Source organism: Aulonocara stuartgranti, assembly GCF_965226115.1.
Source record: "Aulonocara stuartgranti genome assembly, chromosome: 16".
NCBI lineage: Eukaryota > Metazoa > Chordata > Actinopteri > Cichliformes > Cichlidae > Aulonocara > Aulonocara stuartgranti.
This window is the reverse complement of record NC_138952.1, coordinates 22,585,595-22,603,190: the sequence shown is the minus strand read 5'-3', so window position 1 is coordinate 22,603,190 and position 17,596 is coordinate 22,585,595. Positions and strand designations below refer to the sequence as shown.

The 17,596-nt window shown below is 39.9% G+C and overlaps 1 long non-coding RNA gene across 1 annotated transcript; it reads right to left on the bottom strand.

Moving 5' to 3' along the window:
• Nucleotides 1-11,242: 11,242 nt before the first annotated feature.
• LOC309690226 lies at nucleotides 11,243-12,474 on the bottom strand. The gene is made up of 3 exons (XR_014271675.1): nucleotides 12,308-12,474; nucleotides 12,166-12,232; nucleotides 11,243-11,641 (listed from the first exon to the last, which is right to left on the bottom strand). It is a non-coding gene; the product is annotated as an uncharacterized lncRNA (long non-coding RNA).
• Nucleotides 12,475-17,596: the final 5,122 nt, after the last annotated feature.

The following is a 17,596-nucleotide window of genomic DNA, read 5'->3' as shown; positions in this document are numbered from 1 at the left end:
ATGGAAAAAGGAGCATCGGCATAGATTGAAGTTGCCTGCTTATATGTGTTCTGAACCGCTTAAGGTGGAGAGCATTGGGGCAAGAAGAAGTGCTCACTATAGTCGCAGAGACCACAGCTTAATGAATTATTAATATTACTTACAGGTTTCTTGTTCAGCTGCTGGTTAATGCAAATATCTATTAGCCAATAATATGGCAAAAACACAAACTGCATTTAGGAATCCAGACATGGTCATGATGACCTGCTGAACTTCAAGCCGAGCATCAGAATAAGGAAGAAAAGTGATTTGTATGAATGTTGCATTGTTGTTGGTGCCAGACAGGCTGGTCTGAGTGTTTCAGAAACTGCTGATCTACTGAGATTTTCCCATACAGCCATCGCAAGGGTTTACAGAGAAGGGTCAGAAAAAGAGAAAACGTTCAGGGAGTTGCATTTATCTGGACAAAAATGCACTTTTTCCTTTCTATTTAACGTTCACACACTCATACTCCAATGGCCGCATTGGAGAGCAACTTAACGTTCAGTAACTAACCCAAGGATCGAGCCACCAATCTTCAATTAGTAGATGAACTGCTCTATCTCTGACCTGCTCACTCCAACAGTGAATCAAATCACACTAAATCTTGAAGCAGATGGACTGAGGCAGCAGAAGAGCACACCGGCTGTTACTTCTGTCTGCTAAGAGCAGGAAACTGATGCTACAGTTTCAAAAGGCTCGCCAAAATGTGCTTTCAATTTCTTCTGCAATATTTAAATGGTCGGGTCAGACTGTCATATGGAACTGGAAATTCCAATTGTGGATGTGCAGCTAACAAATCAACTGAAACACATTGCTAGCAGTGAGTGTATATATCTACAATATGTTACTCTACAACTATTCACTTAGTGAGTATTTCTGAACACCAGTTATGTTTATAGGTTGTTAGGCTTTGTGATAGGGCTCATAATAGTCAACACTTCTTTTTAAAACTTTTTAAAATGTATTAAAGCTTCTACTACTGTGTTTCCTTTATGTTTCACTGCACTACTGTCTATAATTATGTCAGAAATCAAGACAGAGTGATAGAACAGAATGGGAAGACTGAGAGGAAGAGAGCATCTGAGCAAATGTTTATGAGAGGGCACATCTGTGTGTGTCTAATGTGTGTGTGTGTGTGTGTGCCTTGTATTTGTTTGCGTGTGGGAAATTGGATGACAGCACGTTTGTCACTGCAGTCGCACTCCACCGCTTTGGAGTGGCACTGCAGATGGATGTCTCTCAAATGCTTCAGTGAGCATGCCAATTCAACAGCTCAAACAGATGCTAAATGCAGATATAAGCTGTAACTGCTATTTGCCTAACTTTGATGATCGTGCATTCTCACAGGAAACTCTCATAAGCAAAATACAGTCTGTTACTGAGAATCATCGGATGTCAGGTTTGGGTTGTCAGTCTTGCACTGGACCAGCTACCATAATAATCTGATGGCCTTTACATTTTGTACTTGTATTCATATTTAAAAGAAGATAAATGTGCCTCTATAATGTCTACCTCTGTAATCCACGAAATAACTAATTTCCCACTTCTGATTAGCTCCGTTTGAGATGAAAGCTTACCCAGTGTTAGATGCACCACAAGTAATGAGCTAAAAAAAAACATGTAATAATGTTTAGGTACTAAACATGTTAAAATGACAGATAATTGAGATCATGATCTCAAATTCACCATGGTTTAATACCTAGATATGACACTCTCTATGTATTCAGCCCCACTGAATTTAAATGAATGCACAATTTTCAGTTCAATTTTAAGCTAACTATGCTTGTTTCCAGTGATGTGCAGCAGAATCGAATGAAATGACGAAAAGCAGAGCTTAGCTCAGCAGACCGAGGAGTCTTAAAACAGGCAAATGACAGAAAATAAAATTAATTGAAATTGATATTAATGTTACATAATAACAGTTTCCTTTCCGTAGTTCATCCATTTAGCATTTTTTCATAATCATTTCTATAAAAATGGACATTCCAGCCTCACAGCCTCACTAGAGGCCTTTGTGCCAATTCAGTTCATAAGACAATATGCATGAAAATGTTTTTATTCTCAGCTGAGGTGACAAAGCATCCTATTATCTACTTTCTTTCTTTCTTTCTTTCTTTCTTTCTTTCTTTCTTTCTTTCTATGTATGTTGAAAAAATTGGTAGCATCAGAGGTAGCATTAGATCCCCTTTAATTTTTTGTGATTTGCCAGGGACTTTTTGATCTGGAGGCACCAACACTAACACCTGAAAAAAGGCCCTTCAGTCCTTCCAAATGTATTCACTGTCAAATGTCTTCTCATGACCAGCTGTTCTACATTTGCATGCTCCAAGCAGGCACGGCTCCCTTGCTAGCTGTGGCCGCCACACTGGAACAGATGTCACACCTGGTTTGTGTGATCTCTGTTGTGCGGATGACCTCTTGGTCTCTAAGCAACACACGTGTCCCAGCACTGATGGCCCCTGCAGATGCAAAAGCGTGTGTGTGTGTGTGTGTGTGCGTGTGTGTGTGTGTGTGCGTGTGTGTGTGTGTGTGTGCGTGTGTGTGTGTGTGCGTGTGTGTGTGTGTGTGCGTGTGTGTGTGTAAAGGCTTCACTTCCCTGTGGATTTAATTGAGATTTTCAAACCTGTATGCCTGGGAGTTTCTTTTGTTCTCACACAGCATTTGATTTGCACAATTGGGTAGAAGCAGAACTAGGCTCATGGTAACAGAAAATGATGATATACTATATATGGGTAATATCACATGGTATGACAGAGTTGATATATAACGGGTGTGACACTATGGATATAAATAAAGTATCGCCCCCATCCCCCTCCAACCCTTTGGACAATAATGGTATTCCTGGTTGTCGTCTTACTGTTACCAAGAAAGCCTCGGAAATCCTTTCTCCCAGCCATCCACCCCAAAGGCACACTCATACACACACTGATACAACACTAATCTTCATCTCACAGTCTCTAATGCAAAGGATTCCGCTGAGTAGTTGGGGGGTGGGGGTTAGAATGCAAAGTGAGGTAGATCTGAGGGGAGCAGTAGACATTCAGTGACACACAAAGGAAATAACAGAAAAGCACATTTGTATGTCAATAATCACATACTGTCACATACTGTAGGCATGAGAGAGAAAATCCAAGGTAAGAGGGAGGGGAGAACATGGAAATCAAAAGGACACACACAAAGCGCGCCACCAGAAAGGGCTTAGCACTCTCATTTCATTCGACAGTTGGAGCTGAAGAGGAAAAAAAGAGCACTTTTCAAACGTAACTGCACCTACACAATCAGGGATTACTCTGCTATCCACACACAGTGTCAGTCCATGACAAGGTTTGCCAGGCTGACCCTAAAGTGATAACATACCTGTACAGCACAGAACATATCTGGTTGGACGTAGACATTCACCCTTTTCAAGCAATTGTAACACCTGCTTAGTATAGTAGGGTTAAACTTATAGACTAGATTCGAGAGGAGTAAAATAAATTTGAGAGAATTGAGTGTTGAACAGCCGGCAGATTTATTACAATGTTACAGTGGTGCAATAATCCAATGTAAACAGCATAGAAAATTAACAGAAGATCAACAGAGAAGAGCGCTCTTTTGAAAATAACAACAAAATAAAATAAAATAAGTAGTCTCTTTAGACCTGACTCCTGATGAGCAGGATATTGGGAGTTCAATAGTTTCCCAGAGAAACAATCCGTATGAAGTAAGCAGTTTTTGCTCTTGCTTATCTGAAATCCTGCGATTCGAAGTAATTCAGACTGTAGCTCTACTCCTGCATCCAGAACAGCTGGCCACACTGCTTTTGGATTCGCCAAGAGTTTTCACAGGGTCTGGCTCGCCATCCATATCCAGAACCACTTCAGATCCAGGATCACAAAAAACCAGTCTGCACATACAGTACAGAGCAATAAACAGAATAGTTCTTAACAGTTTTTCTAAATAAAATGAGATCTCATAAAGTTTTCAAAATCAAGTACACTGTTGTTTTAACATTGTTCTGTCTCTATGAATTCCATTTGTATTGCTTTACAGCATTACAATCAATTGTATTTATATACCCCTTTTTAAGGCATATGTAATCACATCATGAAATGTTTGTAACGTAACTAGTTTTAAATAACTTATTTACATGTATTAACCTATAACTGAAATGACAAAGTGCAGGAAAGGCACTGGACAACATTTATGGCTAAAAGAAAAGTGCATCCTGCATTAGTTTTGCGCATTTGTGAAGATGCCCAATCAAATAGACAATAAAATAAAATACGACATTCCATTTCACACACGATTCAAGTACTCCGACTGGTTTTAGCTTTTTTTAGACAATACGGAATTCGCACTGTTGCAGTGTTTACCACATGTACAATTAGCATAAGTTTTCCTGCTAACTTATCATCTCTAGTAACTCACCGGAATTCCCAAGAAACAAATACACGCTCTGCCTGGTTTTGGTCGAGAGTAAAACACATAAAGGCCTCTGAAAAGTACATAACTTTAAGTTAGAGACTGTTGAAAATACTTTATAACACTTATTTTATACCAAAAGACTCACTGTGTAGCTTGTTATTTGCTCTCGGTGTCTTGCTCCGTTTTGCCTAGCTTAATGCAGCAACGTGCTTTTGTTGCATTCACTGAACTACAGAAAATCAAAGTGTGTTCAAGGGGTGTCGGAAATAATATTACCAGGTAAAAACAAGAAAATACTAGTAACCATGTCTATAGGGGTTACACCCTCCCCCTTTGAATAAACATGAGTCCCTTCATGTACTTAAAATGTATCTAAACATCATAGATTTGAGTGTTTTCATAGCTACTAAACGACTCAAGAGCTTGGTTAAAGTTATCCAGAAATCGTTGTGCAAAGGATATAAGGGGTTGACCCAACTGGGGATAATGAAACCGTCCTGGGGGTCGCTTTAATCTCTCAGATTTTCTCACTTGAGGTGTTTCAGGAGTTATTTCAGGTGTTTGTTCAGCATGTTGGTCAGTGATATTTTCACTATGCTCTGTGTTTTCTATCTCAACATCTGGTTCTCCTGGAACTTGGACATTATGATTCTCTCCCATGATGTTAGAGTGAGATTCCTCATTCAGCAGTTCAGGTTCAGTTTGATTTCCCTGTCCATGGTCATTCTTGTCCGAGATTGTCTCTATTGGTTGAAGCAAAGAGTTGTCACTTTCGAGCGTACATGGATCATTTTGAATTTCGGAGCTTGTTGTCTCATTTTGCACATGGGAATGGTTTTGAGTTTGGTCACAAATTCTGATAAACGTCTTGGTTTGGATTGAGGGATGACTTGAAATGCATTCATACTCCTCCTCAGACTCTGACATTTCTGTATCTTTAGGTTCAGAAGGGCTCTGCCGAGTCTTAGGTCGACGTGGAGGTTTGGGCTTTGTCTCAACCTCATCCTCAATGTCTGAGAGATCACCACATGCAAGTAAAAGGTCTCGATGAAGAGTCCTGCTCGGACCACCACCCTTCTCCGGTTGGACCACATACACAGGAACATTTTCCAGTCTCTTAACAACACGGTACACCATGTGTTCCCATTTATCGCCAAGTTTGTGTTTACTGCGCAAACGAACGTTCTTGACTAAGACTCTGTCCCCAGCTTGAAGTGTGGACTCTCTGACTTTTTTATCAAACCTGTTCTTGTTTCGCTCAGCAACTCTCTTGGAGTTTTCGAGTGCAATCTGGTAACTTTCCTCAAGCCTAGCTTTCAGATTGCGCACATACTGGGAATGGGATGTTGGTGAGTCCCCTGTAACTGGCAACCCAAAGGCAAGGTCGACTGGTAGCTTGGGTTTTCGACCAAACATTAGCTCGTAAGGGCTAAACCCGGTAACCTCACTCTTTGAACAGTTGTAGGCGTGGGTAAGAGGCTTGACAAAATCACGCCAATGAATCTTTTGCTCATCCTTCAGAGTGCCCAGCATACCAAACAGGGTGCGATTGAATCGCTCAACGGGGTTACCTCTCGGGTGATAAGGACTGGTCCTTACTTTTTTAATGCCTGTGGTTGAGCACAATTCCCTAATCACATGTGACTCAAAATCCCTCCCCTGGTCACTATGGAGGCGTTCGGGGAACCCATAGTGAACTAAAAAGTTTTCCCAAAGATTTTTGGCCACAGTGGTTGCCTTTTGGTCTCGGGTGGGCAAGGCCACTGCATATTTCGTGAAATGATCTGTGATGACCAACACGTCTTTGGTACTCTTACTGTCGGGTTCAATAGAAAGAAAGTCCATACACACCAATTCCATTGGGCGTGTGGTTTTGATGTTAACCAGTGGTGCTGCTTTTTCAGGCAAGGACTTCCTTCTAACACAACGACCACAGTTCTTTATTTTAGTCTCAATATCAGCACCCATCTTAGGCCAATAAAATCTTGCCCTCACTAGATCATGAGTCCTCTCCCACCCCATATGACCCATATCATCATGGAGCAGCTTGAGAACAGTAGACCTAAGAGAGACAGGGAGTACAAGCTGGTAAGTTGTAACTGAGTCACACTGTCGTTTCCTATACAGAAGGCCATTTCTCATTTCAAAACGTTTCCATTCTCTGAGCATCAGTTTTATGTCAAATGTTTCAGACCTGTTTTCGCATGGAACATCAGCACCAGATTCTAGTAACTGAATGACGTGGTTTATGCTTGGGTCAGATCTTTGGTGTTCTTTAAGCTCATGCTCAGAAAACAAGGGAGCAGCTACTTGACCAGATGTTTCAGCATCACTGTATGCATCAGGAATGGCATCAGCACTCATAGCCAAGGACTCAACCAGAATGACACAAGGTGAGTTCTCACTGTTCTCATTGAGAAGATGCTTATTACATATAGCTGCTACAGTGTCAGGGCATACACTGTTAGAGCTTGGAAGGGATCCGAGAAGGCGTGAGGTGAGTTGTTGAATCCTGTTTTCCTCTTCCAATGTCACACTATCTGCAGCCAGAGTTTGATGAGGCCTCCGTGATAGGCCGTCGGCATCCTGGTTAGCCTTCCCAGCTCTGTATTTGATTTGGAAGTTGAAGGTAGACAACGCTGCTAACCAGCGATAACTCGCTGCGTCAAGTTTTGCCGTGGTCAGAATATATGTAAGCGGGTTGTTATCCGTTACAACGATGAACTCGTTACCGTAAAGGTAATCATGGAATTTTTCGACAATGGACCATTTCAGAGCTAGAAATTCTAGCTTATGAGCTGGATATCTGGTCTCGCTTGGTGTCAATCCCCTACTAGCATAGGCAATGACGCGCATTTTACCATCCTGCTCCTGATAAAGAGCGGCACCCAGGCCCGTGGTACTAGCGTCAGTGTGCAGAGCATATTGGAGCTTTGGATCTGCAAACCCCAATACAGGGGATGATGTTAACTTCTCCTTAATGCATTCAAAGGCTGACTGACAAACAGGTGTCCATCTGTCTGCAAAGGGTTCTCGAGGATTGAGATATTTAGAAGTGCCTGTTTGTTTCTGGCCTTTTCTGAGAGGTGGATAGCCACATGTGAGATCGTTTAAGGGCCGGACTATCTTTGAATAGTCCTTAACAAATCGACGATAATAGCCTGTGAACCCTAAAAATGACTTCAGCTGTTTCAAGTTTTGTGGCACTGGCCAGGTCTTGATAGCAGCAACCTTTTCAGGATCAGTCTGCACACCATTTTTGGAGACAATATGGCCCAAATATTTAACTGATGTCTGGAAAAAGCGACATTTTTTCGGGGACAACTTTAAGCCATATTCACGAAGACGGTCCAAAACATGCTTTAGCCTCTGTTCATGTTGCTCGAGGGAGTCTGAGAAAACAATCAAATCGTCTAGGAAGACGAGTACCTCCTTGAGATTAATGTCTCCCATACACCTCTCCATTAACCTCTGAAAGGTGCTGGGAGCATTTGTGATGCCTTGGGGCATTCGATTGAACTCATAAAACCCCAGTGGGCATACGAAGGCTGTTTTGGCTTTATCCTCCTCCTCCATCTCTATCTGGTAATAGCCTGACTTCAAGTCCATGACAGAAAACCAGTTTGAACCAGATAGGGCGGAGAAGGTCTCTTCGAGGTTTGGCAACGCGTAAGCATCTTTTACCGTTTGCACATTAAGCTTGCGGTAATCCACACAGAGGCGTACCTCACCATTCTTTTTCTTGACTACAACGATGGGGAATGAGAAGGGAGATTCTGACTGTCTTATTACCCCAGCATCAAGAAGCATTTTAAGGTGTTTCCTGACTGCTTCGTAGTCATTTGGATGAATGGGCCGCGATCTCTGTTTTATAGGCGTTTTGTCTTTAAGCTTGATCTTATGCTTAACTTTAGTGGCATGGCCAAAGTCGAGATCGTGGCATGCAAAAACGTCACGGTAGGCACTAAGACTCTGCGTGACCCGACTTTCCCATTCCTTGGGCAGAGGTGAATCGCCAAAATCAAAGGTCAACTGGTCACTGGGTAATGAACATGAGTCTGCAGACAGGCTGCAACAGCCTGCAGAGTTTGCACTCGACATGGTTTGAGTTTCAAGGACTTGGTCTGCAATGTGTAGTTCAGCAAGAACGCAGTTGCCAGGAAGGATGATGTCATGATCGGTTTCGTTTCTGATCCAAATAGGATGCTTGTAAGGACTTTGACGTGGCACTGTGATAAGGCAGCAATCGACAAAGATTCCTCCCGGAAGGGCTGAGGAAGTTGGCTGCTCTACAACTGCCCATCTGTCAGTGGTTGGTGAATTTAGGTGGGCGTAACTCTCTAGGCAAACCCTTTCATGAGCTGGTATTACGTAAGGTGTGTTGCCCCTCAGTGTCATTAGTCCAAGCTTTCCTGTGCTTTTTGTTTCATGTCTATGTTCAAGGATTTTTAAAATCTGACTATAGCCATAGACAGCTGATGAAATAGGAGTATCCCTACAGTGTTCCTCATATAAAACATCAAGGGCATTTGTACCAATTAAAACTGGTAAGTCTGTGCTGGAACGTAAATCAGGGACAATGAGAGCTAATGTAGAAATTTGGGGCTCAGACTCAACAAACTCCTTTGGAAAACCAATTGGAACTTCTACATACCCTAGATAAGGTACAACTTGTCCATTTGCACCCTCAACATCTAAGTCACTGATTGGCTGGATGGGAAGATCAGACAAATGTCTCTGGTAAAATGAGTGTGAAATAGTCGTTACTTGCGACCCAGAGTCTAACAAAGAATTGCAACTCACTCCAGCTATGTTGACATTAGCTGTGCACTTCTTGCCAATTAAGCCCTTTGGAAAGCTGGAATGACGCATACTTGTTTGTGCACAACACTTTTTTGTTGGGCGGTTTTGAGTGGGACTTTTGTCGCTTCTAGTTCCAGTTTGTCCCTCAACTGAAACAGGAACTAGTTTAAATCAGAGTCACATTGGTCTTCCCAAGCTTTTTGTTTTACCCTTAGCTCTTTCCGCTTGGCTTCAACAGTACTGGGATTCGGCTCATTGTCACAAGAGGGAGCTATATGGCCATCCTCGCCACAGTTAAAGCAGAACCATGGGCGAGGCTTTTTGTTTTTGCCAAAGCCTTCATTTTTCAACGGAGAGTTCTGTGTTTGTGCCTCCTTTAGCTGCTGTTTCTTTACAGCTTTTGGGAACTTTGCCTGAGGTTTCTTTGCAACCATGGTTTCCATTGAAGCTTTTAAGGAACTTAACTGTTCTTGCAGTTGAGCAATTTGTTTTTGCAGTTTCTTGGCAGATGCTTGAGCGGAGCTGTCAGTAGCAGCAGCAGCTTGAAACTCAGTGGTTGGGTAAACATTTAAAGGATTGGACTGCACCTTTACTTTTGAAATTCCCAAGTGCTGCTTCATGCGAGTTGACTTGGCTGCCTGCTTATCTTCCTCTGTTCGCAAGAGTAAAAGCAGCTCAGAAAAGGAGGGTGGACTGGATTTCTTTTGCTCTAGATGGAGGCTAGCGATTAGGTTATCATCCCAGCATCCCCTACAGAACTGCTTCAAAAGCTGCTGATCGAAATCACTAACTGGGACTCCTCCCCCTTTTACAACTTTGTCAAGGGTAGTCTGCAGCCTGTGCACATAGGCTGAAGGTTTTTCGCCAGCATTTTGGTTTGTACTCAAGAATTTTGCGAACAGCTCATCAACGTCATCTACAGTTCCATATGCAGAATCAAGCAAGCTCAAAAAGTCTTTGAGGCTGGACAAGGGACCCAATTGTTTAGCAATGTTTGCAGCTGGCGGTAAGAGGCTGTCAATGATCTTCCGTACTACTTGTCTTTCAGGAACAGAAGAATCTGCAAGATAAAACTCAACATGACTTCGCCAAGTGTCATAGTCAACCTCCGTATTAGGGCATGGAGTTTTTCCAGAAAAGGACCTGAATTTTACAGAGCTTGGATAGGATTGGGACATATCAGTACTTTTGACAATGTGCTCCACAATGACCCTCTGGACTTCAGGTGTGGTCAAGTGTTCAGGGTTCAAAATAGGAGCTGGTCTGTCAGTAAGGGAAGGATTGATGGTGTCAGTGGTCAGAGTGGGTGGGATAGTTTCACTGCTTGGTCGTCTCAAAACAGAACCAGGTATTAAAGGGACTGGGTCATCTACTGAAATGACCTTAGAGGGGGCTGTACTCTCCCTTTCTCCAGCAGAGGCCTGAAGTTTGTTAAGTTCACTGAGTAGCATTTTCTCATAATCTACCCCACTCACCTTAGCAATACCCTTTAAATTAGAAAGGTAAGACTCTGTAGTACTAGCCATTAGCTTAGCACTGTAAATTGGGGATAAGAGTTGGATGCTGTGAACTACATTTGGGTCAGATGTTGTTCTGTGACAGGGTAGTTCACCCTGAATCGACTCAATGGCTGTGCCATACTCAAACTCAACTATAACTGTATCTTTAAAGTCAGGGTCAGAACTAGCAATTTTCACTGTTCGTGCAATAGAACCATAGTGTTGCAAAAACTTAACAACTTCTTCATCAGTCTCTGTACCAGAAAACCCACTGATTAGTACAGCATTTGGTACCTTGATACGTTCACGTTCAATGACATCCATGTTACTTCAGTGGAAAAATGTGCAAAAATTGTCATAAAACTGCCAACTGTGTGCGAATGATTGGATTAAAGGCATTAAATAGCCTAACTCCTCCTGGCTGGCTCGCCACTTTTATGTAACACCTGCTTAGTATAGTAGGGTTAAACTTATAGACTAGATTCGAGAGGAGTAAAATAAATTTGAGAGAATTGAGTGTTGAACAGCCGGCAGATTTATTACAATGTTACAGTGGTGCAATAATCCAATGTAAACAGCATAGAAAATTAACAGAAGATCAACAGAGAAGAGCGCTCTTTTGAAAATAACAACAAAATAAAATAAAATAAGTAGTCTCTTTAGACCTGACTCCTGATGAGCAGGATATTGGGAGTTCAATAGTTTCCCAGAGAAACAATCCGTATGAAGTAAGCAGTTTTTGCTCTTGCTTATCTGAAATCCTGCGATTCGAAGTAATTCAGACTGTAGCTCTACTCCTGCATCCAGAACAGCTGGCCACACTGCTTTTGGATTCGCCAAGAGTTTTCACAGGGTCTGGCTCGCCATCCATATCCAGAACCACTTCAGATCCAGGATCACAAAAAACCAGTCTGCACATACAGTACAGAGCAATAAACAGAATAGTTCTTAACAGTTTTTCTAAATAAAATGAGATCTCATAAAGTTTTCAAAATCAAGTACACTGTTGTTTTAACATTGTTCTGTCTCTATGAATTCCATTTGTATTGCTTTACAGCATTACAATCAATTGTATTTATATACCCCTTTTTAAGGCATATGTAATCACATCATGAAATGTTTGTAACGTAACTAGTTTTAAATAACTTATTTACATGTATTAACCTATAACTGAAATGACAAAGTGCAGGAAAGGCACTGGACAACATTTATGGCTAAAAGAAAAGTGCATCCTGCATTAGTTTTGCGCATTTGTGAAGATGCCCAATCAAATAGACAATAAAATAAAATACGACATTCCATTTCACACACGATTCAAGTACTCCGACTGGTTTTAGCTTTTTTTAGACAATACGGAATTCGCACTGTTGCAGTGTTTACCACATGTACAATTAGCATAAGTTTTCCTGCTAACTTATCATCTCTAGTAACTCACCGGAATTCCCAAGAAACAAATACACGCTCTGCCTGGTTTTGGTCGAGAGTAAAACACATAAAGGCCTCTGAAAAGTACATAACTTTAAGTTAGAGACTGTTGAAAATACTTTATAACACTTATTTTATACCAAAAGACTCACTGTGTAGCTTGTTATTTGCTCTCGGTGTCTTGCTCCGTTTTGCCTAGCTTAATGCAGCAACGTGCTTTTGTTGCATTCACTGAACTACAGAAAATCAAAGTGTGTTCAAGGGGTGTCGGAAATAATATTACCAGGTAAAAACAAGAAAATACTAGTAACCATGTCTATAGGGGTTACACAATGCAGATGCTCTGGCTCATGCCATAAAACAAGACACTAGGCAAATGTATAGGAAAAGCATATGTTCACAATTTACGCTTTCCTGCGTGCAACAGTGTGTGCTGAAGTCTGTGCGCACATCTGAGTGAGACTTCAGCAACGCCCCTTCAATGCGTGGACAGCACTCTGGATTTAGGAATGCGTGGGTTTGCAGGGAGCAAGGAAGGTCACTGGGAAAATGTAAATGAGTTGCATGATTCAGCCAATCCAAATGTAGGCTGAGCATTGCGTTATATAAAGGCCATGCACCAACAAAAGATGATACACCGTGCTGTGGCTCGCTCTGCTTTACAGGTGACTGAGGGGGCTTGTTTTATTGTCCCAGAGACTAACAAAATGAACAGTAATGATCCTTAAATGGGAGACACCGCAGTGGAAAATGTGGTTCTTTCAGGGACTGAACAATTTGATATATTGAGGTATTTTGGTTTCAGAGCATCTTTTTTTCAGACTAATGGGGAAAAAAAAAAGAGTCCATAAAAAGCCCAAAAATACACACAGGGTGTTTCGAGCTAATTAATACATATTAATGAGATAACAACGTATTTGCTTGTTTAAATTAGAAATTTCAGAGAATCTGAATTACAAAATAGAATTTTATTCATTTAAATTGTTACATTTTTAAAGTGATTTTTTTTCTTATATATACTGTAAGTATTCAATTTCAATATAAAAACATTTTAAAATAGCTTTAAAGGCTGTGAACATGACTGTTTTTTGTTTCATACTCTGAGCCAGAAACTTCCAGGTCAGTAGCGTTTTACTTTACAGTAGTGCCATTTGTACCTTTAAGCACAAAGACAAAAATGCCTTGTTCTTCTTATATTTAGTTGCAAATGCTTGATATGCAGATAATATTGAATGCTGTTAAAAAGCCATGAACAATAACAATGTTACCATTATATTTTCAACAGTAACTCTCTATTGAAATGTTCTGTCTGCTTCAGTTTATTCAAATCTGTAAATAGATTTGAAAAAATACACTGCACAGTTTATTTTCATATTTTCTTTATTACTTTTTGTTACTTTGTTACTTGATTTCTTTTATTATTACTCTTCAGAAATGTATTTAAAAATCAAATACTTTGAATCTATGTACAGACCTCCCCTCTCACTGTCATATCTCATGCATTGTTTTATATACCTCACATTTGTGACCAATTTTGAATTTTTATCTCTGTGGCAATATTTTCAAAGCTGTGTTTACTATACATCAGCTGACACTGGTACTCCAGCGACATGTTTATTAGGTTAACTGGTGACTCCAAAATTAGCCATTGTCCTTTTAGTTTATTAATCACATTTGCTTTCAAAACCAAAAGTATAAATAAAGTGTTTTTAATCTATTTAAAGACATTTAAAATTACATACTCTGCAATTCTCTGGTTTTCTTTTTGTCTGCCCATGCAACTGCACTGTGTGTCTACCTACAGGTACAATATGTACACTTTTACTGCATGGTTCTACTTTGGTGTTTACGAGTGGGGGAGCACGTTAATGAGATCTTGCCCGAGGATTTGTCTTAATGTGTGCCTATACACCCATTTATTGTAATATAAGGCATATTGAGTAGCATGAGGACAGTGTAATGAACACAGGTTAATCACATGCCCCTGATAATCACTCGGGGTAAACAAAGTTTTTTATGAACACAGATGGAATTACTGTGTGTATGTGTGTGTATCTGTGTACCTTAGAGCATGTTTCTGTAACCGGTGCCTCATTATCTCTCTGTCAAACGCAGTCTGAGGAGGCTCGCCTCTCCACAGAATCATAGAATGACAGGAAGAGATGAAAATAATATGAGGTGATTTGAAATGAATACAGACCCAAGTCTGCATTACTGTGTGTATACCTGAACATTATTGCTTTTTTACTCCTTTTATATTGAGTTATCTTTGCATCAGTATAATTAGGATACAAGGGTTTCTGCTGCAAATAAAATAGGTGGAAAGATATATATGTTATATTATGTTATATTATGTATGTTATATATTTATTATATATAATAAATATATGAGTCATGTATGAAGAGTCAGACCGAGACAGAGGGCAAATCATTCATGTATTTTTCATTCGAAAATAAACACAAGTCACATAAATTCATCATTGATTAATACTTCAAAAATATATCAAATGACAATGACCTTAAAGACTGTGACATTTATGAACCAAAAAGAAATTTAGTGATATCAAACAATCTATACATGGATAATTTAGCAGCTGATCTGATTAATGGTACATAACAAATGGATCATGTTACTCAGTTTGACAGGAAAAGCTTAGGAGAGATATAAATAGCTGAATTAAGATGTTGTTTTATATTAAATACAAGTTTCAAAATGGATTACAATGAAATGGGGAGCTTTGTGAGTTTTTATTTTATTAGTGTGCGCTCAGGTTAGTGTGTTTACAGCACTGCAAATACAAAAGGAAAGGGTGAAGTTGAATGCAGATTAATAACTGCGATTAATATATATATTCGGGTGCAAACAGGTCATCATTGTCATGGAAGCTGAGCCGATCACACTTCAATAGGTTAAAAATAAAGGATAAGCTTTTTCAGCATTTCCTGTTTTCATGGTCTGGGGTTTTTTTTGTTGTGTCGTTTTGTGTGTTTTTGAGCTTTGAAGACTATATTTGTTATACTTTTACCTATTCTATTTTCTGATTTAATGTCCTTATTGTGTATATTGCTTAGGGACAGATTTCCTTTTATTTACTATTCTGCATGGTTTTTGGTTCCAGGTATTTTAATGTTTAAGTATTTTCTTGTCCTCAAAGGTATTCTATGTTTCCAGGTCCTATTACGTTTAAGTGTGGCTACTGAGTTTCTGTTATGATGGCCATCAGACCCTTCTATTCCACACTTGTGAGTCAATTTCCCTTTATTTACCATCTGATTTAATTATTTCCTGACCCGTTTTGTTGTGCTTTGTCTCTTGTGTCATGTCTTTAGTTTCACCTTCTGTCATTTTCCTTGATTATGTTCAGCTGTGTCTTGTTACCCTCCTGTGTCCCATTCACATGATTAGCCCTCAGTATCTGTGTGTGAGTATTAACTTTGTTAACTGTCAGATTGTCTGTTTGTCATCTTTGTGCGCTCCCAGCCTGTTAAGATTCTGTTTGTCTATCTCTTTGTTTATTATAGTTACCTTATGGATTTTGTGTGTTGGACCTTTCCCTGCCTAAAGCAAAGTATCGTGACACCTGTTGCTATCTAGATGGTGCAGAGTGTGAATAAATCAGAAGGTAAACAGTAACAAAAAAACCAAAACCAAAACAACAAAAGAAGACAAAAACAACTACCTGATTTGATTAAACCTCCTACATGTTTGCTCCCACCTCATTTTTCACAGTGCACACTTTATTGGTTTCCAGTTTGCTTTTACGTTTACCAACTTTGGTTTTCCATTTTACCCAGCACTCCTTCCCAATGTAACAATCACTCTTAATGACTAGAAAGCTGCACTAATCAGCTGCTTCTGTTCACTTTCACTCTATATGAACACTCTATACGCTGCTGATTTCATTTTAAACATATACATTGTTTTTGTCCATTAAGCTACAATCAATAACCCTTGATGAATATGTGAAAACCAATATTTTACTCTCTAACGTACAAAAATATTAAATCCAATTGATAGAGAAATCAATCGATCTATCTATCATGTTAAAAAATACAAAAAGTAGTGAACTTTAATGTATTTTATATTCATTGCATGTTAGGTGAACACTGGGATGATGCAGTCCAGCTCTTTTTCTCCTTATCACAGGTAAGATAATTCTGATATTGTCTCTGAGTCTCTGACTCAATGTTAGGAATGTAATTGTTGTAGCTGCTTTCCTGAAGATGAATGTGGTGGCTCTTGATGCTCTGACACCAGCCTCAGCCCACTCCTTGTGAAGCTTTCTTCACACACCTTTCCCTTATATTCAACTTTCCATTAGTTTGCTTCGATGGAGTACTCTGTAAACAGTCAGCCTTTCCAGCAATGACTTTCTGAGGCTTGCCCTCCTTGTTGAGGGTGCTGATGATTGTCATCGGAATAACTGTCAAGTCTGTAGTCCTCTCCTTGGCTGTGCTAGTGCGTACAGAATAAAACAAAGACGTGAAGAGTATTTGTACTGTTGAATTATTATTTTTAAAAGTGCTTAAGTTCACGAAGCATTCCTGTGTTGGGCTCCTTTGGTATCAAGACAGGCCCCTCCAGGTTAATAAAGGGAATTCTTTAGCACCTGGCTGATGTAATCGCTGCTTGTCAGTGTCAGAAAGATGAATAAAGCTAAATAAAAAACATAATGGGGGTCTTTGAGGAAAAAAAAACTGTTTCAGGACGTAAGACTTGGACAACGGTTGATCTTTCAGCACACAAGGAAATAAATGCTTCAGGACCAGTCTCCGGCTGTCCTTGCATTACCCACCCAAAGGGCAGAATTGAACTCCATAGAACATCTGTTAGACCTGAACTTGTCAGTCAAGTTTGCTGCAAAGCCTGTAGAAATTAGAGAAAACTTAAACATATAATTGCTGCCAATAGGTCTTCTTCATACTATTTCATGAAAGATCTGAAAACTTAATGACTAATTTTTAACTTCATTTTTAATAAAATTACAAAAACTATTTCAGCTGTTTCACTTCACTTGATTTAATCTCAAATTTCTTTCGAAGTGAAAGCATCCAAATTCCCTCCGAAATAGCTGTAAATATGCTTGAATAAGTTTTAAAAGCTGCAATATGCCTCGTAAACCTTTGAGATCTGTCTTTCTTGCTTCTCTGCTAGAATAGTAGTGCTGTGCGATACTCAAACTTTGGTATTAATTTCATACCAAGTAAATACAAGGCCAGTATTGCAGATATTGATACTTTAAACATATAATTGCAGCTTATGTAGGGAAGATACTGACTGCAGGTTTCCCCAATTCCCCCAGCTGAGACTGAAGAAGTCACTTGGATGAGTGACGAAACGTTTCTGCCACTGAAAACGCTACATCCACGTGAACAGAATCAACTTTTGGGGATTTACTTGCCTGGATGACTGAGCATGCATCAAGTTGAAGATAGAAAGA